Genomic DNA, 6,176 nt, shown 5'->3' with positions numbered 1-6,176 from the left:
ATGTCCATATCTATTGCAGTTTTTACAAAACCCTTTGAATTTTGCCTTCTGATAGTTGTTAACAAACTTTGTCCTACATTGATTAGGTATGTGACCATATTTATTGCAATTGTAACTATATCCATTGGACTTAGAGATATTCGATTGCTTACCTTTTCTGATCTGGCATATGTTGGCAGTATGACCTTGATTTTCACAGTAGTAGCAAATAGGCTTCTTCCTTTTGATGTTATTCCTTTTTCCAGCTTCTTTTTGATGATTCTCCTCTCTCGGTAGTATGAATTCCTTTCTCAGTTGATTCTTTTCCTTTGTAACCGAGTCCTCCATCTTTGTAGAGTCTTTTTGTATTCAGTTGCTCATCCAACATCTTTGATGCTTCATAAATTTTCTCCAATGATTCTTTGGATTTCTTCTCAGTTTCAAGTTCACCAGTTAACCTTGATACTTCAAGTTTCAATAATTGATTTTCATCATTCTTCAGAATTGCTTAATGATGTGCATAACTTAGTTGATCTATCATATTTTGTTGAATACCATTTAGCCTTATGATTTCATCATCCTTATCAGATACTAGAGCTTCAAGTTGTTGTTTCTCTCTTTGTAGATCTCTTGCTTTATCCTCAGCTATCCTTAATGCATCTAGATTTTCAGTCATCTGTGTACTGAAATGTTCATGTTCTCTTTTCATTGCTTTTAGTTGATCAGCCAATGCCTTGTTCTTTTCTTTCAACATTCCAATCATTTCTTCAATCTCTTCAGATATACTGTTCTCAGATGATGTCTCGATTTCTTCCACTAGCTCTTGAGAATCCTGCAAGTCATTAGATAATCTTCTCCTTACTTTCAGAGATTTTTGCATTTGCCTCTACATGTCTGCAATCACTTGATTTGCATTATCCAGCTCTTCTTGAAGATGCACAATCCTCTGAGATTGTTTGTAGCCTTCCATTGCTAAGATCTTTCTCTTTAGGTAGTTAAACCCTTTTCCAAGATTCAAGCTCTGATACCAAATATTAGGCCCAATATGGAAAGCTAATGTACTGAGAGGGGAGGGGTGAATCAGTACTCCAAAAAATTTCTTTGATAATAACCTTACTGTTATGCATAGACAGAATAGTGCAGTAACATAAAATAAAACTAAAATCAACAGATAACAATCATACATGATTCACTCCATAACACATATATTTTGGTCACGCAGAAACTCTTGGTTAGAGAGAAAAACTACAGCGGGGATGGCACCCACAACTTCACTACTGCAATAATAAAGAATGCTTGGTTCGAGCTACATTTAGCTATTTCTGATAGCTTACCTTGTTAGGAGTATCAAGATCAGTTAGATCTACCTTACTAAAGGATTTTACAACACTATATAAGTGTAGCACCTGGTTAAAAGATTTACAGTTTATAAACTTGGTTAGAGTCTTTTACCCTGTTAAAGGTTTCTCTTACAACTTCAAAATATTACAATAAAAACATTACAAATATCTACAACTTTACATCTGAAATGCTAAAGCAGATTCTATGTGCTCTGAATACGATTACCTAGCTTGTACCATACCTTGGTAACCCATAATGAAACTCTGTAAACCCTTCTATTTACTCTGTTCTTCGACTGTTCACTGATAACCTTCTTGATGACCTCTCTATGTCTCTATAATAGTCTTCCTTCATGCATACACACACCTTATATCTCTTGTTGCATATATATCTTCTAACCCTAGAATCATGTTGTATAAATAGATCTCTTACAATAGTGATTTAATTCATTGCTTAGATCTTACAAAAAGATTCTTTGAATGAATGACTAAACAAAATATTTCATTGGTTAGATTGACATTGTAATCATACACAATCTCCTAATGCATTTTCCAATGCAAAAACGGTTAGATGTGCCTCGATCTTGTAACACGTTTTCATGTGCATGTCCAGGTTCAATGTATCTGGTAAAATGCTTCACTCGGTGAATATCAACTCAGTGAGTTAACTTTACCACTCGGTAGCCATGAAACTTTACTCAGTAAATAGCTCGGTGAATACTGAGTTCTGTAACTACTTTCTTTTGTAACCGACTTGACTGTTCATACCGACTTCTTTGTGTGTACCAACTGCATGATTCGGTAATACTAACCGACTAGAATATATAGTATAACTTTGGATATGAAACTAATGGAAATTTGATAAGTAGTAACACAATGAAGGTTTTTGGTTAAGGTATCTATTTGAGCTTAAACCGGTATTGAACCTAACATTAGAGATGTTGTTTTGAGCAGTACATTGTATTGGATTTAATTATCCATTTTGTAGTCAGTGTGACTCTTCATTGAGCAGTGAGCTCTAGGTTGTTGGCCTCCCTGCATGTGCAAGCCCCTATTGTAAGTAGTATTTATTCATTGGTGAGTGAGTAAATATTGTGGGTCACAAATCCTACCAAGGTTTTTCCCACACCGGGTTTCCTCGTTAAAATATCTTGTGATATCGTGTGTTTCTATGTTGTCTCTGTTATTTGTGTTTGCTGCAACAATTCTTATTTACTAGTATACTATTTTAGGTTGCAAAGTTATCAATAAGTTTAAATATTCTACTAACCAGTTAGACACTGATTCACCCCTCCTCTCAGTGTCTTTGGGACTGTCATTGAATCTAACAATTGGTATAATAGCCTGATCCTCTATTTGCAAAAGCCTAATAGCTGGAGGGAGATTCTTACATCGATACAGTTGGAAGGAGCTCTTGAAGATTTTGATGCAGAAAAATTGAATAATATCAAACTTGAAGATGATCTAAGGACTGCTAAGGAATTCATTAAAGGACTTAAGGAGAACTTTTTTATAGCATGAAATAAAAGAAAAGAACTTCATGAGAAAATATAGAATGATGATGATGAAAAGGAAACTCTTAGAGACATTGCAAATAAGTTAAGGCAAGAGAACACTAATATGAAGAATGAAATGCAAGATATGACTATGAGGTTATGTAAGGATATTGAAGACAAAAAGAAGAATGAAGAAGACTTGGCTAGGAGACTTAATGATGCTGGAAATGAAAATCTGAGACTTGGTCATGAAAATGATATGCTAAAGACATATTTGATTCACATGCAACATGATAAAGATGAGCTTGTGAGACAAGTTGGAATTCTGGAAAATGAGTTGGTTACTGCAAATGAACACAAAGAAAAATTCAAGAAAAGTTTAGAAAAACTTGATGACATGCTTAAAAGATAGAAACCTGATGGAGACACAAATGGACTTGGATTTGAACATGGAGAAAGTTCTAGTACTGCAGATAATCAAGATCAGAACAAACCGATAAGCAACGTAATGCTTATAAATTTAATGGAAACTATTTTAATTACAACAAATATGGTCATAGAGAAAATCAGTGTAGATTTAGAAATAATCAGAATACAAACTCACCCACCAGTCAATGTTCCAAATGCAACAATATTGGTCATAATTCAGAAAATTGCAGAATGAATGTGAAATGCTATGTTTGTGGAAGATTTGGGCATTTATCTAATCAATGCATATCACAAACCGGTCAAGGATATGGTAAAGCTATTCAGAGGAATAATGTAACTTGTTATGCATGTAACAAGATTGGTCATATTGCATTTTTTTGTAGAAGCAAGAATACACTGGTGAACAACAAAGGATTGAGTTTGAAGGGCAAAGAAAAGGTATATGAAGTAAATCAAGAATTTTCAAAACAATGGATTAAGAAGAGTGATCAGAGAACTAAAGAAACTATCTTTGCACTGGTAGAAAAGAGTAATCCTCCACTAGAAAGAGATTCTTCATCTAACTGAGGAATAATCCTTAGGGGGTATTACAGCAAGTTGAAAATCATGCATTCTACTCTCGGTTGATGGTGAGAAGATACATTTCTTCTTTACCGACAGATGTGTTAAGTTTTCACTTAACTGGCGAGCATTTAATGCAGTTTTAAAGAACCCTTTTAGCTATAAAACATCAGAGATCCTTCATTTTTAAATTATCGAGCATTAAAATATTCAAAGAGCTCAAAACTGAGCAAGGGCATCCTAAGGCAAAGCTGTGAAGTGATTTTCAGGCATTTATAATTTCGGTTAAAGAGGTATTTATCTTTTGAAATGGCATCCTCATCTTCTGTTCTTGAGTTTATTTTGAACCCTACCATTATGGAAAATGTCAAATGTCGTAGACCTATATTTAAGATTACCCCCAAGATTGCAAAGTAGGATGATTCTATCGAAGCTTTTTCAAAAATTCCGAAGGGTGTAGCATTTGTAGAAGACCCTAGAATCTACATACATTGCAACATAGAAAACCTAGGGAGTGATGATTTGAAGAAAATATTTAATGAGGTTATTACCGATGGAAATGGTGTGATTAAACCTAAACATAAGATTGTGGAAGACTTAGGTTTTGTAGAGATTCTGAACATTCTTGAATTTCCAAAGGAAGTTGTAAGACTTCTATTGAGTAGAGTCCATGGAGAGTTCATGTGGTTAGAGTCAATTTGTAAGATAACCAGGGAAGCAATTAAGGCAGTTACTGGTTTACCTTCAACTGGTAGTAGGCCTGATAAAACCAAGAAAATATCTAACAAGGGAGTTATGGAGTTAACCGAAGCCACATATGATAGCAGGTCACTTAGAGTGAATGATTTTAAGGATATAAATGTGAGATATGTGAGTATGGCACTAGGATACAAAGAAACTCATGCAAATAGACTGAATTTTGTTTCTAGCCTTTGTATTCGTAGTGCATATGAGATGGTGAATAATAATGCTAAGATAGATGTTTGTGAATGGCTTAAAGATGAATTAATTGACAATTTGAAGAAGATTAAGGGAGACAAGAAAGGTACTTTCCATTTTCGAAACCTACTGGTATGCCTGATGCTATACTTTACCAAAGAGATACCTGACATAGGTCACAAAGCTTTTGGTTATGACATTCTGGTAGGAAAATAGATATAGGAAGATTTCACTAGTATGGGCACTAACTATGATAAGAACATTATAGACTACTTCAAAATATTTCAAACTAAGATGAGAGCAAGAGAGAGACTACCGCAAAGCATAATTGATAAGTATGACAAGGAAATTTGTTTTGTCATTAAGCGAGATGAAACTTGGATGGAAGCAGTAAGCCTTAGAACTATTTGGGTTATTGAGATGGGTTATGAGGTAGACCTATCTGTTCTGGAGACATATGCTAAAGCTCTACTTGATGCACCAAGGGAGCCATCTGATAAATTCTTTAGTAATGCATAGACTATTGAGAGTGATGTATCTATGAAGAAGAGGACAAAAAGAAGAGAAAAGTTTATCAGAGATGCCTCCAAGAAGGTCAAAGAAATCAAAGAAAGTGTCATGAATATTAGTGGTATATCAGCAAGTGAGCTTGAAGGACTGCAACCTAAAGCACATGTTTCACCGATTGTAACATCTTCTGATACTGATAGTGGCAAGGCTGCTGAGTTTAAGAGAGTGGAAAGGAAAAGGAAAACTTTGCCGATACCTTCTCCCACTCCTAAGAAAACCAGAACACTAAGAAAGGAGCATCAAGCAGTTAGGAACCACAAAAGAAGCTTACACCAAAGAAGAAATAGACACTGGTTACCCCCACACTAGATGATCTATTGAATGAGATCATAGAGGAAGGAAATATATCTAATGTGTGCAAATGGTATAATTCTTCCAATGATTCTGACAAAAACACAATTGAAGAAAGCATTATTCTACATTTGGATATTTACAAGAAAGTTTTGATAGAAGTGATTGATGAGTTACCCAATGATTTCTACATGAGATTGGAAGCTAAAAGACTATCTGTGATGGAACTAGACAAGAAGTTGAAAGTTGAAGCACTCTTGGCTGGACATCTGATAAATTCTAAGGAAGAGATAGATGAGCTTATTTCTGAAGCTAACTGGTTAATATTTGTTAGTGGACACTAACAAGTAAGCCTAATGACTAGATGGGTTAAAGAAATTGCAGACGAGACTTCAGATAAATGAGACATATTATTTGTAGAGGAGGAAAAGCAAGAGGAAAGAAGTAGACCAAAAATAGAAAATACATTCAAGGTATATCAGAAAGACAAGGGAAAAGGAAAAATAGGTGGTGTACGTTCTATAAAAGTAACATAATACATCCCTCCACTAGCTCAGGATACCCCACCTTC

The sequence above is a fragment of the Cryptomeria japonica genome, chromosome 9 (assembly GCF_030272615.1).
Source record: "Cryptomeria japonica chromosome 9, Sugi_1.0, whole genome shotgun sequence".
Taxonomy (NCBI): domain Eukaryota; kingdom Viridiplantae; phylum Streptophyta; class Pinopsida; order Cupressales; family Cupressaceae; genus Cryptomeria; species Cryptomeria japonica.
Note: the sequence above shows the minus strand (reverse complement) of the source record.